Raw genomic sequence first — 18,580 nt, 5'->3', positions numbered from 1 at the left:
CGGCGGACCTTGTACAGGTTGCAACCTCCGCAGTCACCCTGCCTCTTTCAGTGCAGGCCCCGGCGTGGCTCCGAAGGGGCCTGATGTCGAAAATGCTGACTGTGTATTGCTGTTCGCTGAGGACTTAGGGTCACTAACCATAGTTTGAGGAAAGGGGACCCAGGAAGGGCTACGGTGGGAATATTTATTTATTTTCAGAGTTTAGTGTTTTTGAGTCACACACTTCTAGGCTCTCTCAAATTCTGTCAAGAAGGGAAACTAGGCACAGAACAACAAGGGTCCTAGAATAAGTCAATTTTATGTAGTTGTGGAGGGCACAACGTGGAATAAACTGTCATATTACCTCTAAAAACCCAATTGCCGGGGCTGGCTGCAAGTTTCATTTTGATTATGTCTCCAAATATATGTTCATTTATATAATGTGGTTCAGGCGCACAACATCCATAGGGCTCAAAGGGCTTTAGCCCCCTTCCCCCCCGCCTCCACCCCCATCGTGTGTCAGCCCTGGCTGAGACAGCTTCCTGGGCCGGCATGGCGACCGTCTTATTGCAGCCCCACCCGATTGCTTCACAGGTCTTTAAAAGACCATTCACTTGTTAACGAGGCTTTGTTGTTTTTTCACTCCTAAAGCTCCTGCATCTCCACTCTGCCTATTGCTGAAAGAATTACACCCCCCCCCCCACCCCCTAAATCTGTATCACCCCCCCTCCCCCGAAATGTGGCTCTAGTTGCGCCTCTGATGCTATTATAACGTGATTTGTCATAAACCTCCCTTTTTAATCTCGACCCCTTCCTTCAGCTTCTGTGTAGTACCAGAGACTCTTCATGCATACAGAACTATACGGCCTATACCATCCTGTCTCGGTGCCCGGGGTTTAGCTTCGAAACTGTCAATACTAAAAGCACACACCACCCTCTTCTGACAGGTTTGGACGACGCCTGTTTTCTGGTAACAATAATACCAGGAAGCAGGGCTGGTTTCTGAGCACTTCACACTTCCTCTGGTATAAAAGGAAAAACCGCATCCAGAAAGCTGCCGGCCCGCGCTGTCTTTCCTGTTTTGGATAACACAGGATTATTTAGTGTTTTCTTGTTTTGGGTAACACAATCGTGGCCTGCTTTGGCCTGGCGAGAAGGTCACTCCTCAGTAGGGGTAAGACTGCCGACTTTGGTGCTGGAAACCAGGGTTCGAGCCTCGGGGTCGCGTCCACATCCTGTGATTCTGGGCAAATCACGTAATCTCCCCGTGCCTGAAAGTGTAATGTAAATACGGTGCTCGTGTAAAGCGCTCCAATATCTTCGGGTCGAGGTCGCGCTATATAGAAGATGCAAAAAAATAAAAATGAGGCCCTACACCGAAAATGGCTTCACTGAAGGGGATTGGCCTTCCTCTCTAGATGTGATTCCTCCGCCCAGCCCCGACCATCCTATGGAAGGGATAGAAGTGGATGATGGGGTGTGCAGTCTGTCATGGGAATGCTGAACTAAACTCCTGCCTGCCCTAATTGTCGCCCTTGCATTGGCGCAGGCTCACCACATACCACTAGGAGACATTGCCTACGGTGCCACGCGTGTAGCGGTGAGGCCTTGGCTCCGCGTATGACACAAGCTGTTAGGTCTAGATGTTAGCGGAATGTAGAAATCTCCATTTTAAGGCGGAGAGTGGTACTTCTAGAACGAAGAATGACCCCCCTGTAACAAAAAACAGGGAGCAGGGGGTGTACTACTGAGCCCCAGAATACACTGAATTGTGATAAGGCCATGTCGACACACCTTGAGAATACAACACATTTTATTGACAGGGCAACAGCAGTTCACATCAGACCCCAAGAATCGTAACTGAAAAGTCCCCCTTTAAACCCAGTAGGCAACCCTTTTGTGTGCAGACTACAAACAGAGCAAACTGTGGTGCAAACACAATGTAGTGCAAATCCTGGTTACACAGCAAGTCATGATAAAAAGACCAGCCACTGCTTAGCATTGGTCTTTTTACACTGAGATTACACCCAGGGGTGCAGTTCTAAAAAAAAACAGAAGAGGGGGGCTCACCAAGTTAGGCAGAATGGGTGTGAACCTCACTGCGCACAATATCACAGGAAGTGACATCACGGCATGAGACATCAAATGGGCATCACGGGAAGTGGTATCACAATCCATGACCTCACAGGAAGGGGCATCAGATCTTAAGACCATACACAGGTTTAGCAGGTCTATCAGTACATTTGATCGCATTACAATAATTTAAAAAAATAATTTTTCATTGGGGTTGTGCCAAACGTACAATCTGGGCCTCAATTTATCCTTTTTTTTTTTTTATCTTCAAACAAAACACATTGGCAACATGGAGAAATGTGAGGTAAATTAGTTCTGCTTTTTTGTGCAGAGTTTTATATAGCACGAATTTGACCCGAATCCAATCCGGTCTCCGAGCGCTTTACATAGCACCAGTTACATTACATGAGGACACATTCAATTTTTTTGTAAGGCACAGGGAGATTAAGTGACTTGCCCACAATCACAGGATGTTTAGCGTCATTACCGAGACTCGAACCCAGTTCCTCCAGGTCCGGGGTCGAGCGCCCTAACCGTTAGGACAACTCCTCTCCCTCGTTGCAGTGTTTGTATTTTAAAATTACGATTTGTACTTTATGTAAATGGGTAAGTGGGTTACTGCTTTTAAGACAGAGATCCTTTTTAGGTCTCGCCTGACCCAGCGCAAGCGCTGGTCTGGCGAGACTTGAGAGGGCTCCAAAAAGTGCTACCAGGCCAGCCTAGATCTACAGTGCATGTGCGCGCGCGCCGCGTTTTACCGCGATTACTTTAACTTTCGCGGCCGCAAGGCCGCTTTGATGTTTGATCGCGATCATTTTCACTTTCCCGGCCGCAAGGCCGCTTGGCATAGCCAATAGGTCTCGCTTTTGGGACCTTATGAGTATTTCGTTATGCAACTGTTGCATGGCTAAACACTTATACGGTCCCAAAGGCGAGACCTATTGGCTATGCCAAAGCTTGTTGTTACTTGCAGTTCATACATTGTAATCCTAATATGAGGTATAAAGGACATATGGCTCGTACACCTTCTAGCCCACGCTGTTTTATGTAACACATCCTTTATATTTTTGTACACATGATTTATTGTAAACGTATAATCGGTGTGTATGACGTTAATCACTCTGCCACCCTTCATTGGGATGAGTAGCTCTAAAGCGCTATGAAAAAATAAAGAAAATAGTAGTACTTAAATTATTTCTGTAAATGCTAGGGTCACCAACAAACACATCTGACATTCTTGTGGTGTTTGCATATCTCTTATATAGGGACTGAACAAAGTCTGAATCATTTCTACCTGTGAAGTGATAAGGAGCCTTTGTTTCCCCTTCATTGCATCTAGGTGCGAGACCCCCTCCTGCCCATAGCTCCTAGCCAGGATACTCCAACAAAAAGAGGCTTCGTGGCCCCACAACTCCAGCTTTTGTTATGGGCGAAGCTGGAATCTGATAAGCCCTGCTGAGTGTCCCAGTGTCAGAAAATTACACCAGGACCAGTTCAGCATATTTGAATTCTGGGAGAAATAGTAAAGTGTCACTAAGTGGCCAGCTTTGCAGCCTCTGAAAATAGTAAGTGGACAGCGTCTACCCTCAACTGGAGCCGTTGGCTACACTGAATTTTGGTGAACAGGGTGTTGCAGTAAAAAGCATTGTATTGTGCTGACCTTAACCCCTTCGATGCTGCGCAGATTCCGCCGCTGTGCTGACGGAATCTTGCGCGGGTGTGGTCATGACGGAATGGTTCCGTCATGAGCACAGCTCAACCGTGGGTCATGACGGAACCATTCCGTCATGAGCACCGAAGGGGTTAAGAATGCCCACAATGTTTTGGCAAAAGCCCACTGTAGTTTAGTGTACATGCCCTGAGATTAAAGTAAAGCTCTGAGAACAATCAGTACATGCCATTGCACCGTACGACCACAAAGAATACACCCAATTGGTGGCGTTAAGCAATGCTGGCAATCATCACTGTAGTCCCTTAGATTTTGATGGCAAGACCAAGACCGCGTTCTTGAAGGCATCCTAAAATGTTTACTACAGACCTTGCGAATACCCCAGCTACTCTGTGGACACACCGTTGTGACCTCTTAAGCTTGTGAGGATTTTTAATACAATCTTCTCCAAACAAGCCCCGCCAGGCAGCCATCCCTGACTGTGGCATTCTAATTGTTACCACAAATTTATCTGCAATCTCAAAGTATACTCGTCTCCTAGGCACCCCGTGCATACTATTGTGTAATTATAACAATAATTATTTCTATATTCAATTGTACACGCCCAATGCGTGGCTGCCCTGATTTGACCAGGGTGGCGCTGTACGATACAATATATATAGATGTACACGTACATTACCGTCCCGGAGCTGCCTACGTCACCGTACAAATGGTATAATGTATTGTAATTGCATTTATATAGCGCTTACTACCCCTGACGAGGCGTCGAAATATATATGACCAAAGAACGGGTGCCGTAGGGTGGTGTATGCCTGCCTTTTGTGCTCTAGACCACAGTACTCAGCTGGCCTGTTACAGTCCTTCGCATATATAAAAGACTCTCGCTATGCCACACCGCCTCCTTTGTTTTGTATATTTGTATGTTTGTGTTTGTTTTCATTTTCAGCTTTACTGTGAGTTCTCTTGAACTCATGGAGCCCAGTTCATCTCATGCTGTCGTCCTGAAAGTGGAGTTTTCAAGGCCTGAAATAGCCGTGACGTGTGAGTAAATATTTCAGCAGGGCACCGGCGTCAGCGGCCAGGTGCGTGGAATATTTGCTCGGACACGTTACACTTCCGCCTTGTAGGGGCGGGGTGGGGCGCGGCAGGCTAGCGGGACCTTTCTGTCCCAGCAGCAGCGCGCCTGAGCGAGAGAAAGAGGTGACACCCAGTTCTGCTAATAGCATGAATCCTGGTGCATAGCAGGTCACCTTTTACCTGGCGGAAAGCAGCATTTTCACCATAATGCACAGCTTTTCTGATGCCAGGGTAACTTGAACATCAAATACGAAAGATGAAGAGGTGCGAAAAAGTGCACCATTCAGTGAGAATGTACCTCAAAATTAGACGAGGTTGAAAATTATAAACAATGTACATTTCCCGATGTCAAATAGCACTTAATACTTCAATTCAATCTAGATTTATGCCCCTCGGATTACTTTTCAGGACCAAGGCAAGGGAAAACTAATTTATCAGGGCAGGATCACACATTTTGGAAGCCGGAATGCCGAGTTCGTTGGTTCCGCATTCTCCACTTCTGCCTAAAGCCCCATCAATACTAATATCGCGTGTAAATCAAAGGGCGGGGTCGTCAGGCGCTATAATGAGTGCGACTATTGTCCCTTACAATGTCAATTCTTTTTAACGACGTGACGTCTACGCCAAGCAAGGAACATGTTCCAAGCCTCAAACTACATTAGATATGGGGTTCTACGGAGAGCCGTACGTGACCGATTTTGGAGGGTATCCTTAGTATTCCAAGATTTCAATATTACGTCTCAAGAGAGACATCTAAATCGCACCTTCCAGGGATGTGACGTAGGACACCGTAAAGTACGGGATCCTTTTTGCTGCAATCACGATGATGCAGCATCTTTTCCGCAGCAGCCAATGGGATGCTGTGTACCGTAGACTGGAGGCTGCCAGAAGCACACCGTGTTCCGCAGTGCGCCCTCCTCCTACCAGTGAGCCCCTCGGGTCGCATGCATTTCCTGTTCGGATCGTGGGGAAGGGAAAGGGGAGCAAAGGCTCTCAGCTGGAGCTGTAAATCAACCCTCTGAGCCCTTGCCTTGGTATGTAGGGGAAAGGTGAACTGAACCAAAGGAGGGGCGGTGCTGAGTGGGAAACTCCAATCCCATTGGCTCTTCCGATCGAGCCTCCCGGAAGTCTGGGGCGGGAGAGAAGACACACAAGGCCGCGTGTGTAGACCTAAGGACGGCATTTATAAACATAAAGACAACGATAAAGCAGGATTGCTCCAGCTGTCTTTTATTTCACGAAATGAAAGAGTTAATCCATGCAAATGACTGCACAACAGAACACACCGCTCGAGCTCCTAGAGAAATCTATTCTGCCTTTGGCAATGGAAATTAACGTGAAAACATACTCGTTGGCAAAGTGTGCGTTTACTGTTTGTTCTTTAAGGGGTGTCTAGCTGAGAGTGCTTCGTCCAAACAAGAGCTCCGCGTGCAACTGCGACGGAGTTGTATTTATGTACAGGACAAAGGGGCAAATGCCAGAAACAAAAGCTTAGCAGGTTAATGCACTTGGTATATCGGGCAGAGTCATTTGTAGGTCACAAGTTGTAGTTGTGACAAGGTAGGTCACCTAGGACCTATCTCAGCAGCCTTGGTCTATGTGTAAACTTGATTTCTCAAGCTGCAATCATGCCTTGATAAGTAAAGCTGGCACCATGTCCACTCTTTGGGCCTATGTGATCCGCTGGTCACAAGACTGCCTCATGGCATAGCAGACTGCTCCTTGTCTTGTAGGGTTGCCACCTTTCCCAGAGAAATTTACTGGACGTTTGGTCACCATATAAGATTCTGAAAAGGCAGGAAGTAATATTTCAGTAAAACTTTCTACAAAGTCTTCTGTATTTATTTTAACATAGTCTTCCTACCTTTTTTGTTTACTTTAATTATCATGCAGTGATCATTACAGCTTTAGAGCACATTTTAAAGTGCTTTCTTCTTATTTTGAAGTATGTAATAATAAGGGGAAATACCGGCTTAAGGTGATTTTTGCTACAATTTGTACCAGCTGGGATATTACAATAATGGCCATGCTGTCTGCTGTTGACAGTACAGTACAAATAAGCTATTAATCCATTTTTTTTACGGTACTTTGTATCTGCAAAATGATGCTGAAACTGGTCTACTAGCACAACGGTGTCCGAATAAATCTGCTTTTTTTTAAAACTCTTTAATTTAATCCGCAGATGCATTGGAGTGATGACAACCATAATAGTCAGTCAATAGTAAAGCATAAATTGGACAAACCAAGACTTTGTTAGCCAGATCAGGAACGATTCTGTTTCTGTTGGATTACCTGCTATTGTGAGATTTGTATACGAGTCATCATTTTTTTTTTTTAATTTTTTTTTTTTATTGGTATATGGGGCAGAAGTTAGCAGTGAACTTAAAATATTCAATTTCCGAATAAAACTATATATCCCCTTTCAAAAATTAATGGAAGAAAAAATGTACACGCTCAAATTTATATGATTTGGTACCTGAAAGATTAGTGTACAGGCTGTTCATGTATGTATCCGCCTAAACTTTATGATCACACACTTCAGCCACACTTACAACAAAAACAGAAACAAAATTGCCCATTATCTGTGTTAAATTTTCGGTTTTTCAAGGCGGAATGAATCCAGTGTAGTGGTAGAGGAGGGGGTGGGGCTGTTTAACAAGGATCTCCCCAGCAGAATATAAAGGTGCCAGGTATTTTTAAAGAGGACCCTTTGTTAAGCACTGTGCAACTATAGATGAACTATGAAGGCACTGTCTCATAGGAGCTTTCTTCATTACCGATAACAAAACTACACAAACCACGAAAGGAATACTATTCTTCTATAGAGTTTTGGGCACCTCAACAAAATCTACGACATCCTTCCCATTTTCAAAGCTCTCCAGCAATAATTCTGACACCACAGAGAGTGCAAGGAAATTGCTGAAATGTGTTCTTGGAACTGGAGAAATTGATGCACAAGGAAGAAAAAACCTGCTCTAGGTCTAACAATGAGTTTATTAATAGAAGGTGTTGCTTCATTCAGTAACACCCAGTTATTAAAGGGTGACTCGGAGGTTGCCTCGACCAGTTTGTATGGTCTTTCCAATCCTAGGAGAGGACAATGCGTTCCAAAGAACAAAACTGGGCTGTATACTTAGGTCTGGGATTCACAGGTTCGATTCCTGGAACGGTGGATTCCTCTCACTCAAATTTTGATCGACAGAAGGATTGCGACAAATCCTGCCCCATTATCTGTGTTTCGCAACTTGACAAAGTCAAGTCTGAGGTGTCCTAATACAGTCTCTTGGCATTTAGCTATATCTCCACAACTGACATATTGAAAGCCTGTTTCAAGCTAAGCGTCACCATGAGAGAGTTTGAGCGTATCAAGAATGACTGAAAATGACAGGATAAGGTAGGCTCCTCGGGAGAACTCTTGACGACTTCACTCCTCGACATCACCAAGTCCTTCAGCGTGTACAATGAGACCAATCTCCCCTTCAGGGAACGCATTGCACTCAAGATAGAGTATGTGACATCAACTGCCCTGCAGCAGAAGGTGAAGATTCTTCTATTGGAAGCAGATTTCCAAACTGCAACCCAGTCTCTATTTCCCATCTCTTTGATGCCAAACTTCTAGCAGGTATCAACCCACCTCCACCGAAGAGCATTATTCATGCAGCAGCATGCCTCGAAGGTGTTCACAAGCACAACACGACTACAACAAACCTCAACTCCACTGGCAGGCAATGACCACCGGCATCACACGAGGGACCTGTTGCACATTCCACAACGCCATCATCAACCGTGGCACTCCGCGCTACATTGGTGCCAAAGATGAATGAGGTGGAGCCTGCAAGATGCACAAAAGCAGCATGGCCGGCCTGAATACGAGGGCCTTGACAGCCTGGATCCGAGAAAAGAAACATTTGGATGATGTCAGGTGTGATGCAAGTATCCCGAAGGACCAGGAATCCCATCCGAGTCCTCATTTGCCATTCTCCATCTCTTAAGGAGGGGAACCCCATTACTCTAAGCAACATTCAGTCAGTGTGCTTACTGTTGGAGCTCAATATCACCCTTCCTTTTTTGGGTCTCGCCTGACCCAGCGCATGCGCTGGTCTGGCGAGACTTATTGAGAGGGCTCCAAAAAGTGCTACCAGGCCAGCCTAGAGCTACAGTGCATGTGTGCGCGCGGTCTTTACCGCAATTACTTTCACTGTCGCGGCTGCATGGCCGCTTTTGATGTTTGATCGCGATTACTTTCGCGGCCGCACGGCCTCTTGGCATAGCCAATAGGTCTCGCTTTTGGGACCTTCTAAGTATTTAGTTATGCAACTGTTGCATGGCTAAACACTTCTAAGGTCCCAAAGGCGAGACCTATTGGCTATGCCAAGGCTTGTTTTCCTTCACGCACTGCTTTAATCTTTGCTGCCCCAACCCTCCCTAATGGCACCCCCTTAAATCCCACCTTCTCTCCTGTATTCCTTCCTCCCTGCTAATATAACCCTCTTTCTCTCTTTTTATATAGGAACCATATTGACACCCTCCTTTATTTATTGTGTTCAATTGCCTTCTGGCTAGGTTTGAACTATATAGCACATAAGTAAATGCACAAAGAGTTAAAAAGATGTGTCGCATACGGCTGTCCCTACTTTCGTCATTCAAGTTTATATCGACTTTCCCTTTCAATTGGCAGAAATAAACAAGCCTGAATGGCTAAAAAGCAGTGTCAATGCAAATTGGAGTTTGTAAACTGTATAGACTGCTGTGTAGAGCCAGATTGGTTACCTATCACAGTGGGCATTTGCCCGGATGTCTGGAGACATTGACGGCCAGTTTTTGAAGTCCAAGTGTGGCTTCCAATCTCTTCAGTTGCCCTTGGTTATTGCAACAAGCACAACGCGGGCTTCAGGAAGGAGAGAGAAAGATAAGAGAATGGAAAGGAAACCAACAGAAAGACAGAGTGGCTGGATGAAAGGAGATGGGGGAGGGGGGGGGGTAAGAAGGGCTAGTTTGATTTTTAAACATTTTTCCAGGTGCGTTTGGACCCCAGGCCTTCTGTGCTTCCTTGTACTATTATCTCATCCACTATATTCCCCAGAATGCCCCAGGTTTCAGTTGACCTTGTCAGTAATGAAACTAAACTGAGGTGCTCAGGTGTTTATTTATATATATATATAATTTCCTAAAATAAAAACCGCAAATAAATCAGAATTGGGATGTACCCGGGCCTAGAAGATTAAAATGTAACCACAAAAGGTTTTCAAACCACCTTCTGAAGCAAATTCAAATAAAATAAAACTTGAGAATTACTGATATCTCTCAAATTGGAGGCTAAAACATCAAAGAAAACAAAAACCAACAAAGGAAAAGAAACATGTGAAATAATGTGGAAGTGAAGTTGTAAAAAACAGTGCATAAAATGATGTGGCAGCGCAATACTGCTTTATTGTGTGTTTGAAGCGGCCTCTGTTTACAAAGATTGTGACTGTTCTCTGAACAAAGGGACTCTATCTGTGTGGCAATAGGAATGAGATGATGAAGCAGAAGGCAGGCAAGTGCGTCTAAAACATGTCTTGACTTCAGTAATCAAAGTCTGCGCAACCCAATCTTAGGTAAATGCCATGGGAAGATACCAAGATTGTGCAGACACGACATTTTGCTTGTGATCCATTTTGTTCTCTGTAGAAAGAAGCTATTAGCCTGGATATAAACAGGGAACCAAACCAAGTTCCCAGATACCAGGGTTAAAATAATGTCTTTGTTACAGACTGACCCAAAATGCTTAACGGATTTTTATTTCCAGTGAGGTTCATTCAGCAAAGGTACATGCAGTAGGTCAAGTGACATCCAATGACCTCCTAATTTTGACCCTTTGACCACCCATCAGCTCAGCAACAGCTTCCTCTTTAGTATTGCCACACCTGCCAACTTGAAGAACAATCGCACTGTGTGAGAAGGGGGCGGGGCCTCGTGCCTAGAAATACCTATGAGGCACTTTTGAAACCCACCCCGTCCCAAGTCCCCTCCTCACCATTAACACAAATAAAAGCTTGCCGATGTCCTGGGGTGTTTTCACACCCCTAAAGGATGTTAGCAGTTCAAAGCTTCGGGAAACATGCTTGAAAACCGCGATTTACAGTGATTTCCAGCTTTCCTGCCACCGTGTGATATCACCTCCTCACTGTAAGACCGTGTGATAGGAGCCAATATCATGTGTCACGCAGGGAAGGGGTATGTCCCAAAAGTTAACAGGACCCTCTGGCGCTTGTTTACTTTTTGGTCTTTAACTTTCTTCTGTATCGAAGAGATTACCCCAGTCTATCCATAGCGGTCAAATTAAAACTGTGCCATATGATCAGTATTGGCTGCTAAGGGGCAGTAGTGGTGGGGTGGAGGGGGTTAAAAATTAAACAAAGAAAAAAAAAGACCGTTTTAGTTACCTGCCAGCTGACGACTTTCCTTCACCCTCTTCGGTCGACGCAGGACGCACATAGGCTTTCAGACTCCCCATAGCCAATCATGATGCTGCTCTCATCAGCATGGCAGCGGAGTCGTGATTGGTCTGAGCGGCTTGGTTCTGCACTCAGACTGGTCAGGCCTGTGCATGTTCTCCACCAGGTGGTGCAATACAGCACTGTGGGGAACATGCTAAGTGTGCATGACTGTTTGACCGTCCCAAGACGGCCGGCCAAACCGTTATGCGCTTACATAAAGTGCCCCACCACTCCTCCCCCTGCTCTGTGGGCAGCCCAGACCTGACCCCTGCACCTACAGAGCCAGAACTGGAAACAAAAAATGATAATAACATGGTGTTATAATTTTATTTTTCCTCCTCCACCTTAGCCAAGAAGCCGCCACTGCATATGATCCAGGCCGCACCCTACTGACCGGGCCCAACAAAGCTGGAGTTGTGTTCTTGTTCAGAGGGGTGTGGCAAGCAGCTGCCATTGGTTAAGCAGGGGCTGTGGCACAGGGGCCAAGAGCCCTGATGAGAACTTATTTATTACCACAACAGCGGGCATGCAATGTCCACCCCCCCCCCACCCCCCCCCCCCCCCCCCCAACCTCCACTCCTTGCTAAAGGGGGTGGTCTGGAGGTCCAGGCTGTAAGTCCCTTTAAGGAGCAGGACCAAGACTGAGTGCCATGTGGGCACTATTTTTTGACCTTTTATCAACCCTAACTGAAGTCCACGTTTGGGTCACAAGGAGCCCAGCCCCCTTGACACGAAAAGAGTCTTTCTAACTTTCATGCAATCTCCCCAAATTCCGGTCTGGAACTAAAGTGTCACCAAAACTTATCTAGGAACACAACCTCTCCCGGGAAAAGATAATGTCCTCAAGGCACAAAGAAATGCCCGTCTTCTCGAATGTTCTTGGAATTGAGCAAACTTTTGAGAATGAGAGGTGCACTTGTGGTAATCAATTTGCTGATTTGGGATTTCTACCAACCAATGGGCCTTTTTCATCAAAATAAACATTTTGTTCACTGCTGTTAAATTGCACGCCTGGTGTCAACTGATTACGCTGTTCTGGGACAGAATTAATGTTATCACTGCCTGGCACCGTTACTGTGTTCTTTTCTAGGAAAAGTGATCTGGTGTGCGCTGAAAATATTCATGTGGCCATCACGCTGTTGGCTGTGGTAACCGCGCGTTAGGAGCTGTATAACATAACACAACCGCTTTAAACAGAAATATTTCCGAACCTCACAATTCTTAAACTCGTCGGCTACTATGACGCAATGCTTATGGCTCAACTATTTTCAGGAAAAAATCTTTTAAAAAAAAAAAAAAATAACCTGTTGACCAGGCCAACATTCTCACGCGTGAATTTTTGTTGTCGTCAAACTGTTTAGGTAATGAGCTTCTTGCAGATCGGGGGGGGGGGGGGGGGTCCGACTGAGGAATGTCAGGAAAGGGCGAAGGCCACAGCCCACAACTGACTGGACTCTTACCTCTCCCGTTTGCACGCTAGCACACAAATGCTGCAAAAAACGGATTGTAGCGCTTTAATTGGATACAACTGGATCATAACACTGTACAAAAATCAAATTATTAACAATACCTGCTTCAGTGCACGGCTGGTTTCCACTCCTGCTGGACTTCTTCCTGTAGTAATGAATTCCCTGTGTTTGTAGCTCGTAAACGTGTTTAGCACGTTGCTAGGCACACACAGGACGCTGAGTAAAAAAAATAAAATCTTGGAAGTCCAAAGTCAATGTAGATAAGGAATCTCATATTTTGCAAGCACATCAGATTAAAACAGTATGTAAAGTTATAGGCAAATCCGAAGTTGCAGTTTGGTGAGGAGCCCCAGACGTTTGACTTGGGTTTGCAGCTTCATAGGTGTGCATAGGCCTTGGGGTGAGTGTCTTCCCCTAGACAAGGTGTGGGCCGCCATGCGACAAGGGGGCTGCAGAGTTTATGCCTGGATAAGGGTAGATATTGCATTTGCGCTGTGCAGTCTGTGCAAGATTTACAAGTGACGGGATACTGCAGACTCCCATCAGGCGGGCTTCCGGCACCTGCACTCAATGGAATCTGTAATTCTTTTCATAGTAGACAGCATGAGAGAGGAGGCGCACAAAGGTCAGCCCCAGTCATTGGTCATTCTGCATCTTTTGGCGGCCTTCGACAAGGTGGATTATGACATTATTTCGGACTGTCGCGGCTGCTGGGCTGCAGGCCTGTGTTCTGGATTGGATAGTCTTTTCTATCAAACCATTCAGAAATTCCCCCCCACAGGGATCCTTTTTATTCCCCATCCTTTTTAGGTCTCGCCTGACCCAGTGCATGCGCTGGTCTGGCGAGACTTGTTGAGAGAGCTCCAAAAAGTGCTACCAGGCCAGCCTAGAGCTACAGTGCATGTGCGCGGGCGCGCGCGCTGCGTTTGACCGCGATTACTTTCACGGCCGCTTTGATGTTTGATCGCGATCACTTTCACGGCCGCTTGGCATAGCCAATAGGTCTCACTTTTGGGACCTTATAAGTATTTAGTTATGCAACTGTTGCATCGCTAAACACTTATAAGGTCCCAAAGGCGAGACCTATTGGCTATGCCAATGCTTGTTTAATCTCTAAATTCGCCCACTGGTAAATGCCCTACACAGGCGGAAAGTGAAAATATACAGCTATGCTGATGATATGCAGCTAGTATTTAACCTCATGGATACTCCTGGTTCGACGGCATTCTTCCAGAGCACTATGGTCTTCATCTGACTGGATGGACAGTCACCAACTAAAGTTGAACTCCGATAAAACTGAGGTGAAGATGGTCAAAAACAACCTGCACTGCGGAGTCCTTTCTTTTGGGTTAGTTGGGGAGTTAGGCACCTTTTCCAGTCAAAGAGCCTCGGCATACTTGTTGATGAAGATCTGTCAATGAAACCCCAGATCGCAACAGTTTCTTTCCGCTCAGTAAAATAAAAAAAATCTGCATTTTTCTCAACTGAAGTCTTCATCCAGATCGTAGTTGCACTAGTGATGTCCTCCAATGACTGTTAATGCCCTTTATCTGGGCCTCCCAAAGGGTGTGAGCCAAAGACTGCAGCTAGTCCAGAATCACGCAGCTAGATTGGTCTATCGACAGCCATGATACTGACACACTGCACCCAGGGCCGGCTTCAGGACCGTGCGACTGGTGCGGCCGCACTGGAAGCTGACCAGTGGAGGGGGCGCTGACTTCAGGGGGGGCACTATGTTTAGCAATAACTTATGATTGGAGAGCTGAGGAGCACTTTTGCCTGATGATTGTCAGAGAATCTGAGGAGGCAGTCATGGGGTGTGGGGGGGTGCCAAAAATTATTTTCGCACCAGGTGCCAACAGCGCTAAAGCCGGCCCTGACTACACCCTTAGTAAAGAAACTAAGCTGCCTTCCAATTGCACAAAGAACATTGTTTAAAACAGACTGCACGATTTTCAAAATCCCCACTTTTGTTTCCTGTATAATAAAGAACTATACTCCTAGGCGCAACCTCAGATCAGCACATCTCTATCTCAAAGAGAGTCCCAAATTCTACAGAAAGTGGCTAGGGGGGGACCAGGTTCACTGTGTTGGCTTCCGGCACTTGAAACTCTTTTCTGGCCAACCTAAGAACAGCAACCTCCTATGAGCAATTCAGAACTCTGCAAAAAACACGGCTCTTCAGACAAGTTTATGACTAAGCTACATCGCTACCCTGCCACTAGTGCTCCCAGTGCCATGAAACCTTTCGGTGAACATGCGCTTCAGGAGTTTCCTATAACATAACAAGCAGGTGAGTAGAGCACAGCCTGGCAGGGACTGGATTGGGTAGCTGGTTGGTCAATGAAATAGTATTTCGCACTGAAGCTGTGAGCACTCCAAGAGTGCAGAGGAAATCACCTCATTGGCACAAATGGCCTTGTTGTTTGGGGAGCACACAAATGGTAAAATGCGATTTTGCTGGGGTTCTGAAAATCCTTGTACCGAAGCTGATGGCACTTCAGGAACATCAGTCTCTAGATTACATTTACGAATCCAAGTCACTTTCCATATTGAGGCTGCACCTTAGTGGGAGTCCGTGCAAAACTTAAATTCTCTTACCTAAGCTTCATTTAAGACCCTGAAGCATTTGTCTATCCTCGTGTCTGGCAAGCACATCTATTAAATATTTTTAATCGAGCTTGTAAATGAATACATAAAGTGAATGGCCGAAGCAACCATTTCCCAATATCGGCCAGTCTGCATATTTATGTTGTGCATTTGTTCCCCCCCAGGTTTGTCAGCTAATTTAAAAAAAAAAAAAAAGTTACTTACAAAGTTAAATGAGAAACTGGGAGCAATCCCTACAAAACAATGTAAGGGGCCCTTTCAGCTTGCCACCACCAATGGCGTAAGTGGGCTGAAGGCTCCTCCACTCTGCATTTCCCCCCAAAAATGTTATTACATTTTTTTTCTGAGTATGTTAGTAGCTTGCTGGCAAGAACTCTGAGGAAGAACTGCTTAGTGGATATCATTGGGGAGCTCTGGCCCCTGCACTGAAATAGCTCCTGGGCTGTGTGTTTGAAACCTGCAGTAGGGCTCGCGATTAATGTCACGTGACTAAATTATGCAGTGATCTGCAGGGTACGAGTTCGAATCCTGTCATGGCCGACTTGGCTTTCGGTCCTCCCGAATTCTGTTTTACAGCATAAAGTGTATATATATATTTTTTTTTTACGGAAAATATTTTAACATTTAGTTTGCTAGTACCGCTTTTATTGTTGAAACCATTGCAGAGGCGAAAATCCCGGGATTTGGTCTGCACCTCCTCTTCTCGGCCTTATGGCGGGTTTAACAAATGTTGTTGTTAAAGGAGCAAATTCCTTCCCTCTGACGAGTGAGACTCGTGCCTTAGGTTTTCTGTAAGCTGCAAAAAAATCTGCTTAAAGCACCTTTATTATCAGAACTTCCTCAGCCAGGTTGCAGTTGGTGGTAATTTTACAGGGTGGAAATAATGCAGCTATTGATAGGGGTCCAATGCCCGCCTCCACCCCCTCCTCTCCACAGAGCCCAGAGTTTTTGCGGTACCGTAGCACACAGAGCTGTTTCACCCAGGACTGCCGCTTTAAGCCCTTGGGCAGAAAAGTTGCCCAAATCCTGGGGTTTTGCTTAGTCACTATGCGCTGGCGAAAGGACGACAAACGGAGACCTTTGAGTCCCAGCTGAGCCGGGTTTGACGTGCAAAGGCTTGAGTGCATTAAAGCGCTTCCTGCTCATTCCACCTGACTCGGAGCTATGCTGTCCAGTGATGACAAGGCAACTTTGGACATAGAGGGGCTGCAGCAGGGGGTACTAGGTAGTGCTCCATAGGGAAGGGGGGGGGGGGGGGAATAAAACATATGTTGAGGGGCCCGAAGTTTTTCCGAGGAGTCGACACTGATGAACCCCGGGATTGCTGAATTCCAATACTGCCAAGTCTTGAATCGACTGCCCTACACTTCTTGTTTCTTTAGCTCACTCTTAAAGGGGTTTGTTAACGTTCTTGCTTTCTTTTCTTCTTTTGTTTTTCTATAATTCTCTCCCTCCTTTTCTGCTTTCTCTCCCCATTTGCCCTGATCCCCCAAAAGGCCAACACATGCTGGACTTGAGGTTGCCGTCATCTCAACATAAGCATTCTTGCTTTCTTCTCACCCTTTGTCATCGTTTTTTAGGTCTCACCTGACCCAGCGCATGCGCTGGTCTGGCGAGACTTATTGAGAGGGCTCCAAAAAGTGCTACCAGGCCAGCCTAGAGCTACAGTGCATGTGCGCCGTGATTACTTTCACGGCCGCTTTGATGTTTGAACGCGATCACTTTCGCGGCCGCATAGCCAATAGGTCTCGCTTTGGGACCTTATAAGTATTTAGTTATGCAACTGTTGCATGGCTAAACACTTATAAGGTCCCAAAGGCGAGACCTATTGGCTATGCCAATGCTTGTTCTACCGTTCTCTCCCTCCTTCTTTTTTCTGCATTTCCCTCTCTGGCACTCAGTCAAACTCTGATGAAAAATGTGTCCTGCCCCACCAAATGGTCAACAAATGCTGGGCTTGAGGTTGCCTCCTCAACCTAATTTGCCATGAGTAGTGATGACTATGGAAATGATATTCACCATCAAGAAACCCAGACATTTGTAAAGCACATCACCTCACCCGCTGCTAGAATTTGGTAAAAGATATAGAGATTGCCATAAACTGTTATCCTTGTAGAAACCACTAGATCAGGAGATGACTAAACACTAGGTAAAGGTCTTTGAAATAGAAATCACAAGTCGCTGTGTTGCAAAACATAATGTGAAACAAATATATTTTTCCATGTAGGTTTTCGCTTTACAGAGCATGTGCCTTGTCTTAGTTAGCGAACTTTGATGGGTCAATGCACACTTTGTTCATGAAGGGCACTCTTGATTTTGAGGAAAGTTGGCCTACTTCTAACCGGGCTGATTAAGATAGTGGGTTGAATTCATTTGCACTCTATACGTCACATACAAATGAGCCCTCATAGCTTTCAGGTTACTATTGATTAAGGCCCAGACCTCGCCTGCGAAGCTGATATTAGTGGTAGCAGCGTATAACAAGCGTTCACCGATCACTGCTATCCAAAATCTGACACACTGCATTTCAACTGTACCCATTTTGTCAACCAGTCCTGCAAATACAGTACCTATATAACTGTTCAGAGAGACCTAACACACCTTTCCCTGAAAAAAATCACTTTTTTTTTTCCAGTAGGTCATCCAGTGGGCCTGCTTACGGGTCAATGAAGTTTTATTGAATTATGGACATTTTAGCTAAAATAAACAGGTTAACAACCTCCCCCCCCATCCCACGCCCCACGCAGTCCATACAAAAGAGATGTACTCTTCCGCTAAACATCCGGGTCCAGTGCAAACGTTTGATAACCAGTTGAGACCACTGAACGAGCAGATCTTAGCAAAACAACCAAAGCCTGATCTTGAAGAAACCAGCAGTTTTATATATTTATAGACAGTTTGTTTGGTTCTGAAGGGGCACTAGCATGTTACAACACAGGGCAAATATGGAGAAAGTCAATTAAAATGCAAAGAGGGTGCTAAATGACAAACTCCATCTTATGGCGCGTGCAAACGTCAGTGTCTGCTACCATGCAAAGGCGCAACAAACTCAAACAGTGGACAGGCACACTGAGGTGTAGCACATGATGCTCAAGGGCAGAGGAAGTTAAACTATCCTGTACCAGTGCATGTTTCAATAAGGTCTTGAGGGTATACTATGTGGACGGAAGAAAGCTAGACTCTGTATTACTACCAGTCTGGTCGTTTGGGTAATGAATGATTGG

General features: G+C 45.7%; 1 protein-coding gene across 2 annotated transcripts in view; it reads left to right on the top strand.

Annotated features, from left to right (window-relative positions):
• SLC2A1 (solute carrier family 2 member 1) overlaps window positions 1-18,580 on the top strand; it is a 637,925-nt gene that overhangs the window by 596,467 nt on the left and 22,878 nt on the right. The gene's annotated exons all lie outside the window — the stretch shown is intronic.

The sequence above is a fragment of the Triturus cristatus genome, chromosome 1_2, assembly GCF_964204655.1.
Source record: "Triturus cristatus chromosome 1_2, aTriCri1.1, whole genome shotgun sequence".
In the NCBI taxonomy this organism is placed as follows: domain Eukaryota; kingdom Metazoa; phylum Chordata; class Amphibia; order Caudata; family Salamandridae; genus Triturus; species Triturus cristatus.
The sequence above is the reverse complement of the archived record's forward strand: the minus strand, read 5'-3'. Positions and strand labels throughout refer to the sequence as shown.